Here is a 13,947-nt window from a genome sequence, read left to right on the forward strand (position 1 = left end):
ATACTGATCCTCAGTCAAGATGAAGTCTTTCATTCAGTCAATCTTTGTACTGAAGAAAAAAATGTAAAGCACTAAATTGCCCAAGGCCTTAACAAGCGTTGGTTCAAATGTGTCAAATTCCATGAAGCGTTGACACTAATAGACTTAGAAATGATAAAGTAACATGCAGTGATTCACCATATTAACCCTAACCCTAACCCTTTCTCATGTGCATTTGCTACTCTGTGTCCCTATCCAGCTTTTCAAATAGTTGCTTTGACTGATACTGGGCAAACAGTATTTACTTATGCTATTAAAAATATGAGTGCACCTTGTATCATTTTCCACTGATGACAGAAATTGTTCTCCTGTCACAAGAAATTTAGCGATAGCATGTATTACATGGCATGTATCCCTTTTTCTGTTGGTCTCACCTCACCAAATGATGTGGTCTACTCTAGAAAGTGAAACAGCACAGCTGTAACTGGTATTTGTTAGTGCTTGTTGCATTGTGGTTCATGTGATTTATCTACAGTGAAAGCATTTCCATGAAAAGGGAGTTTAATGTGAGGAGGCATTTCAAGACAACACACTCTAACTTTGGTACTAGGATTACATTTCTTTCTGTATTTATAAAAAAAATTGTAATTTTTTTTGCCAACAACACATTGAAACACATTCATTGTTGCTAAACAGTTTAATAAAAGTACCGCAAAGAGAATTATAGCTGGTTATTGTCGCCTTTTTGTGCTTGGACCACAAAGTGGATACAAAAAATGTACTTCCTTTCTGTCAAATGCCATTATGTGCCTTCATACTAATGTGACTCAGTCATTCTGGTCCAAGCAAATCTAAACTTATCCCTGATAGGTTCCTATGCTGCTCAGTAGCTTTAACATTAAAATAAATCCTGTATATAAAGGCTATTTTTTATATAAGTGAGAAACATTAGAGAACATATGGTGTGTTCATAGTTTTGTTAAAGCATCCAGTGATAAAGCTTTTCAAGAACTCAAATATGGCAATGATGATCATGATCATGATCTGACACATGGAAAACATGAAAAAAACATAGTAACATATTACTTTTCAGCATTGGTTGCCTCCTCACTTTGTATGTTTGTGTGTATAATATGGGTCTGGGTGTGTATGAATTAATGTACATTAAAAAGATAATGCTATCTTAACTTTGCAGGTTCTGTGACGAGAGCCAAATGAATACATTAACAAAAATAACAAAGGGAAAAGACATATAGGGCACAATTCTAAAAGTGTATGCTTTGTTAGAGGTAAAACTCTTCTCAAAATTAGCCATATTGTGTTAACAGTCACTTTCCTGCCAGTTACCAGCTAATAATGATGAATTTTCACAGTTGCTATGCACTATGATATTCTATTTTGAAGAGAAATTATTTTTCTCCTTTTAACTTGCAATTTAATGTGTTTTGTTAGAGCCTTTTTTTGTTACCACTGACTATTTTTTATTTTATGTCATGTACTCATCACTAAGAAGGTTGTGACTTAATTTACCTATTGTGGCACATCAATCACTCATGTGTTTTAATTTTCTTTTTTTCACCACCAACTATAAAGTAAATCCTACTTTTTAATGTTATTTGTCACTCTCTGTATTTATACTATGTTCTTTACATAGATAGCATGAGCATATTTATTCTTTCATGTTGTTTAGATTATATTGGACTGCAATTTACAGCCCTCTGGTGTAAAGTAATTTCAGCCAGAATAAATACAGTGAAAATAAGTACCCAGACCGAGTGAAGAAAAAAGTCTTTGATGGGACTATTTCAGCTTCTCTCTAGTGTGTGTGTGTGTGTGTGTGTTGGGGGGGGGGGGGGGGGGGGGTGGGTCTGCAGTTTTATTGTCTGTCAGGTGTGTACAGGTCAGCTGCAGTGCTTCAACCCTAGTTTTCCCTGCATTGCTTACTCAATGCCATATGATTCTCACAGCTACCTACACCTAGATCATATTTTATAAGTGGGCCAGTCCATTGTATGATATCTAATAAAACTCAAATGTCATCTGGCAAATTGATTGACACAATAAAGCACCTGCATATTCAACTGTAAATAAATAATAATCATTTCCACCTTGTTACAGATGAGGAATTCACACAGCATTTGTCAGACTGATGTATGACATTAGATATCTGACAACAGCCATTCACAGTAACCAAGAACAGCTGTGGTTATGATGATTTTCCAGTTATCACAAGATCACAAGTTAATTATGGTGTAATAATGAGATAACAATTGTTGTTTTTTCCATGATAACAAAATCATTTTCTTGTTATCTGGAGAAAACAAAATATAATCTTTAGTGATAATGGGTTAATTTACTCATTAATTGGAGAAAAGACATTTTGTTTTCCCGAGAGAAGGAGGAAATTATCCTGTTATTACAGGAAAATGACTTTCCTGAGATGTAGAGATTTAAAAAAAAAAAAAAAAAAAAAAAGATTTGCAACCATGGCCAGTTCTGTAACTTTTTTTTATTATTATTTGATTGTTTGTTGTTCTCCATAAATTATACATGAGTTATTTTGTTGTAAATCTGAGAATATATTTCATGTCACTGAGCTACATATACTGCCTTACAGACACCTTTTCTTTCATGAGACAAAACATGAGACCAACTGGACCCTTTGAAACCCTAATACCACCTATCATCCTGGAATGTTGCGCTAAGTCTACCCTAAATAAGCCTACCCTGGAGCCTCAGTATAAACCTTCTGCAGTGAGCACCAATAATATCGTTCAGTGAGTAAGGCCTTATTCCCACAGTAAACCCTGGGAAATATTTCTCTGCAGACACCCTGACCATGCGACGGCAGGTTCAGGGCGCCTACCATGTCTTACAGTTTGTTGTTTGTATTCTGGTTCATCAAATGAATAGATGAACTTTTCACAATTGAATGATAATGACAGCTTCTGCCACACATTTCCAGCATATCACGTTGATATTTTGCATATTGTGTCTTCTGTTTTTGATTTGGAGCATAAAGCATAAAGCATTTACAGTAAAGCAGCCTAAAGGCATTTTATTATGCTTGGCTTTAAGTGCATTACATTCTGGATTTGGTGTATGGTTGTGTGTAATATGAAAATGCATAAAACTCTAGTTGGTTTGTTCTTTACAGTTTTTAGGTTATTGGTTGGTTCAGCTTCCATAATGTAGACAATTTGTAGTAGGGCTGTGACTAATGACTTTTTTGATAGTCGACTAGTCATTTTATCAAAGCTAATAATCGACTAATCTGATAATGAATCACACAATTACTACAGCACTAGCACTACTACAGTGTTATATCAGGGTCTTCCCTGAATATTTTTTGAGACAATGGTGGCAAAGGCTGTACAATGTGCAGCGTACAGTTTGTGTGCACAGTCATGCTCCTTTAGAGTGTCATGTGCTTAAGTTAAAAAAAAAATCATGATGTGACAGATAAAAGTGTCCATAGGGATTTAATTTCTGTACCAAAATGCAACAAAAACATCATAAATAAAGGTTGTGACAAATGACTGTTTGTTTTATAGGCCTGGTACAATATATACGTATCGCCACATTCACTACAATCACGATGTGAGAATGACAAACTGAGGGGGAGGCAGAACACTCTGAAAACCTGTTATTTAATTTGTTACTGCAAAAAAAACATGTCTCTTTGTAATGTGTTATTCCCAACACTGGTTATTGTCTCCAGGAGGCTGAGCAGGTACACTTCAGAGTTGGTTTAAATTGTTTGATGTTGCAGTGTGTGTTTTATGTTGTCTCGTTTATTGCTGCTGGAGTTAACTGCGCCGCTAACATTAGTGTCTGAGCGACGGCGTGGAAGTTTAGAATGTTCATCTCGCAAAGGTGATTATTCATTAATAACTATTCATCAATAATTAAGTCATTAGATTAAAAACTGCTTGACACTGCTACCATTCTTGAAGACGAACTACATTTTATCTAGCATGTGTGCACCTGTAGACTGTCTGAGTGCTGCCTTTTTGTTCTGTCAGCATCACCTGTCGGAATGTTCAACAAAGGCAGCCAACCTTTGAGTTAGATGGCCAGGTTAAACACTGTATATTAGTGTTAAAAGCCAAGACAACTCTGTCTCTGCATAGACCTAGCTAACTATCTTACTGAGCTGAGGTTTACTGGTGGCTTCCTGGTTGCTATTGTGCATGTACTCTCTCAGCTTAGATACTCAGTTCAGAAAAAGAATGTTTGTTCAACTGCACAGCTACAACTAATTCTGTGATCAATTTTGTCAACCATGTTGAGTAATCGTTTCACCCTTATTTTGCAGTAGTGTTTTTGTTAGCAGAGATACATGGATGTGAAGATTGTTGAAGATAGCCCCTTTACAGTGTGACATACAGGCAAGATCAAGGGTCATTCTCAGGTGGTCAGTTGATGACGTTAACTGCAAGGGGCCAAACAGGAGGAGGTATAGAAAAATATAAAGTAATCAGTGGGCATGAATGATCAAATGACGGTTCTCAGATGTCACTTGATTAAAGGTGAGATTATCAGGGGCAAGAGTGATCAAGGTTCTACCTAAATGTGTATTTTCTTCTTCAAGATGCATTACAGTCTTTTATCTTTTAGTTACAACATTACCACAATCTGAGTAGTTTAATGTTTTTTATTGGACTTCTGTGTCTTTGCTTTTCCAGAAATAGCATAGAACTGCATCATGTACTGTAATACAAGTTCACATTGATGTGGTGATCATATTTATTTTAAATATTATACATATTTTCCTTTTTCTGGTTTTATGATAAATTATCAGTTGTCCACTTGAACCTCTGGCCTGATGTTAGTAAACAGTAAAAGTCTGGACCACAAGCTAACCTCAAGTCTGCACGTCTGCAGCAAAACTGAAGCCCTACAGCAATGAAGCCTGTCAACCCTGTGATTTATGACAAATCCTTCTACTGAAACGTGGATGATATAGATGATTAAAAAGGCCTGCCGGGATGTTTTTGAGTCAGACATTTTAGAATGTGTTTTGAATTATGCACATTTGTCTACAGGGAGTAGACCAAATAACTGAGTTAAGTTCATAAATCATTATTGACAACTATGTCAAAGTTGAAGTCTATTGCATTGAACACCATCTAGCAGCACTTTGCTACAAAAAGGGTCTGGAAATTAGTACTTTGATATGTGAGGTCCAAATAAGACAAATGAGCAAATCATCTACTTGTATAACACAGGTGGGTTAAATGAAAAAGGTTGAAATCAGAGGTGATTTATGAACTTCAGAGTTTAGATTCTTCTTGATCAGTGTCAACATTATTTTGTCTAGTTTCTATCTATATGGTCAAAATGTGTCTCTAGTTCTTCTCAACCCCAATCTTTCAATTCAGAGAAGATCAAAAGTGATATATGATCTCTATGTCCTGATGCCAGTGAATGTGATTTTATCTTTTAAGGAATTACTCTTCCACGTGTCCAACCTTTTTGATAACATGTGCAGGGAAGAACAAACACAGATGGGGCTTTTCATTACCATTTGTCAGTAAGCTTTCATCTTTTCACTCTATGCTGTTGGAAAGAATCATGTTGATTTAAACAGTTTCGTAAATACATTAGGATGCATATAATGACACAAATAACTGTCATTCAGAGATGCTTTCAACATAGTATAAAATACATATAAAACAATAAAATTAAAATCAAAACAATGTAGAATGAGGTTATATATAATTAAAGAGTGAAATAATTGCAGAGAAATCCCCAAATACTACTTTAAAGGTGTAGTAAACGATAATAATCCAATACATACAGTGAGAAACGTCTGGTACAAACCATAGACTGTAAACATAGTGGAGACGGAGAGGCGACCAAGAAACATCCAGAGGACAAAGTTAGAAGAACATTTAATATAAAAGTAGGACTTGACCAGACAAGGACTCGCGGACACATCGGTGTGGTTTTATCCCGGCGGAGGAGTGGAGAGTAAAGGCGGACGCTGATCTGACGGACAGGTGAGTAACATCAGCGCTGCGTCACATAAACTGTTACGTTACCTGCTGACATTCAGTTCACTGTCTAGTTAGTCAGGATGTTGTTGTTTTGATGTTAGCTGTAAAGTAGCAGAGTTGTTACTACAGCTGTTTTGACGCTCTGCACGTTAGCTGATTAACAGCGTGCTAACGTAACCTACAACGTAGCAGCTGTGTAGTTGCTCGTTGTGTTTCTGGTGTTTGTTCACTGCTTTCAGTGTGTTTACAGTCATGAAGACATATAAACACAGGTTTGCTATAACAGTAATCTCACATGAGATTGGTGGTGTTAGCCAGGCTAGCCACCTGTGCTATCAGAGAAATAAATGCTGCTATCAAACTAAAGGTAATTTACCGTCCCCCAGCAGATGCTTCAGACTCCACCATGTTAGTCAGCTTGTGCAGTGGTTACGTCCATTACCATGACCATGCATCCATGAACTTCGGGGGTGGAGCCCCACAAGGAGCACAAAGGGAGGGGGGGGTTGGTTTTCACTCAGATATCAACAACTTTTCTCCTCGTTTTCCCCCACATCACTTACTATACCTTTAAGTCTTGTGTGTGAAGAAATGTTATGTGAACTATAGACAATTGGAGTCTTTTGTTTCTCTGTCCGTGTGTTTTCTGCATTCATACATTTAAGAGTAGATTAAACTACTTGCAAATGAAAAATACACCTTCTGTATCATGCTGTCTGTGACTGAACAAGCACCATGTTGTGTACTCCCCACTCAACTAATGGTGACCACTGAACAAAAAAAAGGTTCTTCATCTTTGCTCTAAAAAGGCTGAAAAGGTAGCATTGAAAGATCATGACGTCATAATTTAGATAGGTTAGAGGTGTGACGAGGACCTCTATAAACGGTAGGTGAAAATAGATGACATACTGCACTGGGAATTTGCAATACAGTATCTACTTATATAAAACCTATTGTACCCACAGGGTACATGCTCATGCATAAACAACTTCCTAGAAGGAAGATTGTTTCAGAAAGTTTGTTCCTCTGAGGCATGGATCGGTAGAATTCTTCACCACAAAGGTAAATCATACAGTGAAAAGTCTTTGATATTCATTAGACTTCTTAAGCAGCCGAAAGTTGAATCTTACCTCAAGGAACAGCGCAACATGCAAACACTGGTTTATTCAAGTGTGGAATGTGAGGAGTGTTCCCACTTGATCTGTTTTTCACACTTAGTGGAGGGGTGGTGGCTCAGTGGTTAGCAATGTTGCACAGTAAGGAAGTCCTGGTCTCGAACCACATCCCAGATCCCTTCTGTATGGAGCTTACATGTTCTACCGTGTTTGTGTGGCTTTCCTCCAGTTGCTCTGGTTGCCTAACAGCATCAAAGACATGCATGATGTGTGCTAGGGTAAATACTTGTGTCAATTTCCCTAACCACCTGCAAAAAGAGCTGGAGCTGGTCCCCCAGGTGCTGCACCGCCACTCACCACTCTCCATGCATAAGTTAAAATACTCTATGAGCTAATCACAAACTTTGTGATTGCCAACTGGAGCGCCACCTGCTAAAATGCTAAATAAGCTCTAGTAGCAACTAAATGTTTTCTGATTTTCTGGATAGCAAACAGCTTTTGGATTAATGCTGTTTTCATGTATTATGTTAATAAGAGTATGTGAGAAAAATAGAAACACCTGTCATTTGGGGGACTGTTTATGTAAATAGCAACTGTACTTTGAGATAGAGAAAAAACTGTAAAAGAAACATGAGTCCAAACAGCAGCAGCATCAGTTGTGATCAATCTCTTTCCAGGTTGTTTGTTTAACCCTATCCATCAAAGCAAATACTTCATTTCCAAAGTGACACAGAGTGATAAAACATTTATTTTACACAGGGCTTTGGACAAACTGTGCAAATCTATAAAACATGTTTTGCATGAAGTCTAAATACAGTAGCTCAACAGTAGCAGATAGTTGCACAAGAGAGAAACACTCTTCAGGAGTCAACAGTAATGACTTCTCACTAACTTCTGTCTACTGTATGTTTCCTTACTTATTAATGATGCAAGTTTAGTTTAGTTTACTTTAGTTTGATTTATTAGGATCCCCATTAGCCATTGCACAGGGCAGCAGCTACTCTTCCTAGGGGGTTCACAATTAACACAGAAGGGAAAAAAAACAATATACTTATATAAACCCACAATATTATACAAAAATACAATACAACAAAAAACACACTACAAAGAGGAAAAATAAATACCACACAAATTTAGAAAAGAAAAGTGAAGAAAAGAATGTCATCTCCCCATTAGTTCAGTGGACATACATGATAAAGCACTAAATAAGAGCTCAAAACACAGCCTTGTGTCAAGAACAAAGTTTATTAGCTGCAGTATAAAGGTTTAATGTTTGTACTTGTATAAATCAGGCTGGTTTGGATGATGATTACATTCTCATTTATCTGAATTGGCTTGTCTGTCAGAGACCAGTTCTGTAACATACCCAGAGGGAACTAAGGAGTGTGGTGTATCTCTGCATGTTGTAGCATCACACCTGCTGCAGGTACGTGTAATTATCTGTGAGGATTCCAAAAAGAATTTAATAGAATGAATTAACAACTTCTTGGCTCGTGGTCTTGATTAATGGTTGCCTCCAACAGCTCTATTTCAGCAACACAATATTTCATGCTGTAGGCTTAACACCTATGCAAAAGATTCATTCAAAGAAAAAAAAGTGTCTTAAATTCCATTTTACTTCAGTGGGGCCAATTACAAACATACATGTTCCCCATTTTCATTCCACTGTGGTCAAGTTTTTTTTGTGGAAGGATGTTGACAGTTATTATGGGCGAGAAAAACTTTTTTTTTGTTTTTTCCGGGAATAGAAGCCAAAAGTGGTGAGAAAGTTGCAGGCCAGGGTTTTTTAAATGAGTGACAGTGATGGGACACAACTCATTATGTGGTTATATGCAATACCTTTGGAACAGTATAGACTACAGAATTTGGATTTTTCTTATACCTACTGCTGTTATTTCTACTTTCAGCACGTTTGGGGTTTTAGAATGTGTTTCTTCCATCTATGTGTGTCTATCTATTTATCTCAGTGCTGGAGCCTGAGTCTTACATGAATTCAGGAGTCGTTTCTACGAAACACAGAAAAACAATGGAGGTGAAAACAGATCAATCTATTTATTGGTGTGGAGAAGTATTCAAGGATGATGATGACGTTGCATTCTATGTCAGAATTTATATTGGCACCTCTGGATGAGCCTCAAAGACATATTTGATTGATGAAGTGATTAGCTATAATAGCACATTGCATAGTAAATCAATTCACAGTTCTTGACGTCGGGTTTATTGACAGATTGGAACATGTATCTTCCGAACTAGTTGTCTAAAGTATAAAACTATAAATCACTTCAGCTTTCACACTCTTAACACAACAGGTTTCTGTAACTGAAAAACAGAAAAAAGCTTGTTGGTGTTCTTTGTTTTCAAAGGTCTTTTTGGTCACTGTATTTGTCTTGAATTTTGCATTAAGATTATAGCCTTACGTGGGTGGAATTTTTTTTTCCTGTCTGTGCTCTGCAGTGTTGACATTAGCAACAAGACTTCAGGTTCACAGGGAACAGAAAGAGATGGAAAAAATAGCAAAAGAAGAAGACACTCAAGAAATGTCTGGAAACCTGTTTGGAGAACAAACATGTTACCAAGCATATTTGTTTTTATTCAACCTGCTACCTGGAGAGTTGTCTGGCTTGACATCAATCAAGAAACACATCTGGAGGCCAAGCTGGTGTGCGAGGATGTGCCTCTCAGAGAACGGTTAAAGGTGCAGTGACTCAGATGCTCACAGAACAGCAGATGATTAAATCCAGTCAAGAAGCTGGACTGTTTGTCTTATATTTTTTGGACCCATTTTCCCATTAGTTTGTGTCTAAGTGACTAATGGGGCCTGCAGTTTATTAGGCATAATGAAAACTTACCATTACTAATTCATTATTCACTTCTTTTGTTTTTTTAGCTTGGTAGTTAGCTTGGTGTCACTTACGCATCATTTTTGGTTATGATGTTAATTAATACCCCAAACAATATCCAATCTGCATGCATGTGAATGAATAATAGTATGTGGGTTACCAGGTTCCAAAGTAAAGCAAAGCTCTTTGGAAAGTATCTATTGGAAAGACTATAATAATAACAATACTAATAATGATAATAATAATATCTCATTGGCTTCTTCTGTGCTATTTTTGAATTTAAAATCTGGAAGATCCCTCCTTACTTTCATTTTGATGACATGGTCTCATCTTGATGTTGTTTATATTTTCTCTGGAAGGCTCCTCACCCTTTATTCCATGTCTCTTCGTAGGAGCAAATGAAGAAGGCCCCTCAGTTTCTGGGTCACAGACAGAAGGAAAAAGTACATAAACTTGAGCAGAACCCTTGTTTGGAGGAGCAGTTGAAACAGGGGTGGCCAGGAGATCAATTGCAGTAGGAGAAGAAGCTGTGAAACTTTATGCTAAGCTCAGCACTGCTGGTTCAACCATATGCTCTGACTCACCGACCAACTCAGAGATCACAAGTAATTCATATTTCATTGTTTTCAACAAATGCCAAGACTGTACCTCTATTACACACTCTCTTTTAGTGCTTCAGTGAACACTGCCAAAATATGTTAATCCCAATCATTGCTTCTGAGTTTGAGGACTACCCCAGGATTACATGAAGCAGTTGGAATTCATTGTTTTCCATTTTTCTGTATAGTTATTTATCAAACTCTCATATGGGTTAGACGTGAAGTGACAGTGCAGCTCTCTCTATGTCAAGGTTGTATTCAGTAAAATAATGGAGGACCAGCAGGTGTTGTTAGCACTGTTTGATCACACTGAGGCGAAACTCATACTCTATTACCAGATTCTTATGATTCAAGTTTCTTCACTGAGTCATGGAGAAAAGAAAATCCTTCATGTCTGGCATATGCCCTTAGAAGATCTTTATTAACTAAAGCCACCAGACTTACATAAAATGAAAATGAGGCATTCTGGAACAGTATAAAAATGTTTCCTGTTTTCTTCCTTTAAGCTTTGTTTATGGTGAAATGTCAGAAATTTTGGAGAACTGAGATCTTTCAGATTTACATGCCAATTTCATGCACAGTAAAAAGTGATTTCTAGAAGCACTTTAGTGCTCACATTTCTATAAGGAGCTCACTGTATTACTGAGATCCAGGTGTTAAATGCATTCTAACATATGGCCATTTAAAGTAGCTGTGATGCTTGAACTAAATTGAGCAAGGCTTCAGTGGGGAGGGAATGGCAGCAAGCAGCATGTCCGAAAGGGGGAAAACAAGTATACATTGTGTCTGCATGATTATTTACGCAGATGTAAGGTCAGGACAAATGGGTCTTAACACACTCAGTGAACATAGGGTACCACACACACACACACACACACACACACACACACACACACACACACACACACAAAACCTTTCACTCATGACATCCCATTATTATTCTCGACACCATTATAAATGAGGACGCCTCCTCAATGGTCTTTCCAGGTAAAGTAAAGGTTAATAAATTACAACCTCAAAGTTAATAACAATGCACTGATGCGTCTGTTTAACCGGTCAGCCCACACTACTTTATCAGTAACTGTCACATTTGTACAGGATCTCTTACCCTTCCGGTAATAAGTCTGGTTGAGTTTCTGAGCACTCACATATGGACACGTGTGGTTGAGATCCTGTGTACAGTAGCCTAGTTTGTTATTCAGAAAACACTGATAAGTTGAAGGGTTAAATAATTTTCTTTGGACTTGTGATATGTGCATGTTCTTGTGATGGATGAGGTGAGAGACACTTCAAACATAGACAGGAATACACATGACCTTTTGCACCATTAAACCATTAAACCCTCCATTTGCACTGTTCTGAGGCACAGAGTGATGCTCTAATACATTACTTGCAATGGATTTATTAAAAAGTAAACCATTGTAATTGGCATGTTTAACACTGATAGATAAAGAGGCTTTTTGACAAAGTTGACCCTCGACATGGACTTACCAGTTTCTAAAGCCTTGACACTTGACTTGATCCAAAACAACTGTGCCAAAAACAGGTACAAACTGTCAGTTCTGTCAGCGAAGAAAAAAGCTCAGTCAAAACCACTACAAAAATGTTATGATTTTTCTGCACCTAGGATTGGTGTCCTCCTCATGTCTTAAGAGGAAAACATAATAATACTAATCTATAACTGTATACACATAAAAAAGAAATAACTCTTTGCCTGTTGGCAAAAAGCAGAGATGTCGAAATCTAAACATAAATCATGTAACAGGACAATTCCTCAGAGAAATATTTAATTTTCTGTGTCTGGAAATATGAGCATATGACAATGTGAATAATGTAAAGTAAGCCATCTCAGTACTTAGGAGATTTATGGTGCAGCTCAGCAGAGGTAATAACAGCAAAAAATTATAATGCTTTTTTATGTGAGACAGTGCTTGGAGCAACATTATTCATGTATGGAAGCCTGGTGATGGATTCTTGTTATGCAGTAAAACTACTACTAGATATGCGTGTAATTACATATTGATGTGACTGTGCAAAGCAAATTAGATGCTTTCAGGGGCCTGACTGAAAACTGATATGTTCTTAATCAAGGGTGAAGTATGTATAGGCCATACACTACTTTGTTCACTGGCCTGCTGAAGAGTGTAATGATGGTATGTGACCGCCACCATGTGGAGGAATTGTTTCATAACTCTTTAAGGTGACTTCAGCTTTGGCTTTATTTGAGTAAAAAATTAATATCATATATATGTCATATATACATGATTCTTCTTCAGTCAACACAGGAATCATGAATTAAAACATGTTCTATAGCATCAGTTTATTCTCCAGAAATCCTTCCCATATGGCAATGAAGTCATTCCACAGCTCATTTTTGCATTTTTTGTAAGCAACTGAAGGAAACCCACTGAAGCATGACTGGAATTGATTTTTCTGTATGCATATTTGCATTTGAACAGAACACTTGTGCATGAAAGCCAAAGAGGGCGTTCAGCACACAGGGTTCCTATGAGTCATCAATGCATACATCACCCACTTTGCCCTCATCCATTCAACACACTGATTGCTATGCACAGAACAGTATGACTTTTCCCCCTAAATGACGGTTAATCTTAGTTAAAGATGATTCTTCATGGGGTTGAAAAGTATGCCAAGAGTAGATTGTTGGATGTGTGATTAAATGTAAGTCGGCTCTTAATCACATAAATGAACAAATAACATGAGTGACTTCATCAAGTGTGCATCACTTATGCAGCTGCTCACAACTATGATCAAAGAATGGAAAACAATAACTTGTCAAGCTCCCTGCATTTGCCTTTTAGACCAAAATCTATTCATATGTCAACAACTGTCAATAACAGTTAACATTAGTCTTGAAACCAAGAGCATTGATTTGCAATTAATGATGCACAATGCACATCATAGCCTATTTGAATATGCTTAAGTGACATTTGAGGGCGCTCTGACACAGACTGGCTGCAGTATTGTTCTGAAGCAGCAGCTTAGCAGGTGTTCTCTCTTCTTTGTAAGGAGGTGTGGTAGCCTATTTGAATTTGGTATGATGAGACAATTAAAAACATGTTGTATGTAGGCCTACTTTATTATTGTATCTTTGATGTAGGCTACCACTGTACTGTTCCATATTGTGTCTAGGTTGAATGCAGCTGTGTGCACTATTTCCCACATAAATGTCCCCTCAGGAACACTATATAATAGGGTATTCAAATTGTAATAGGAGTAATTACAAGTGGGTTTAAGTTTATGTCTGACATTGAAATTCATCTCTGGGCAACTGAGCATCTTTTTTCATTCTTCATGTCAGAATCATGCAGCTTTACGGCGGGAAAAGATGACCTGAAATCAGTTGAGCAAGTGGTAAGAGACGCTGCGTGTCACAAGCGGAGCGCTCCTG

Source organism: Scomber japonicus, chromosome 4 (assembly GCF_027409825.1).
Source record: "Scomber japonicus isolate fScoJap1 chromosome 4, fScoJap1.pri, whole genome shotgun sequence".
Lineage (NCBI taxonomy): Eukaryota > Metazoa > Chordata > Actinopteri > Scombriformes > Scombridae > Scomber > Scomber japonicus.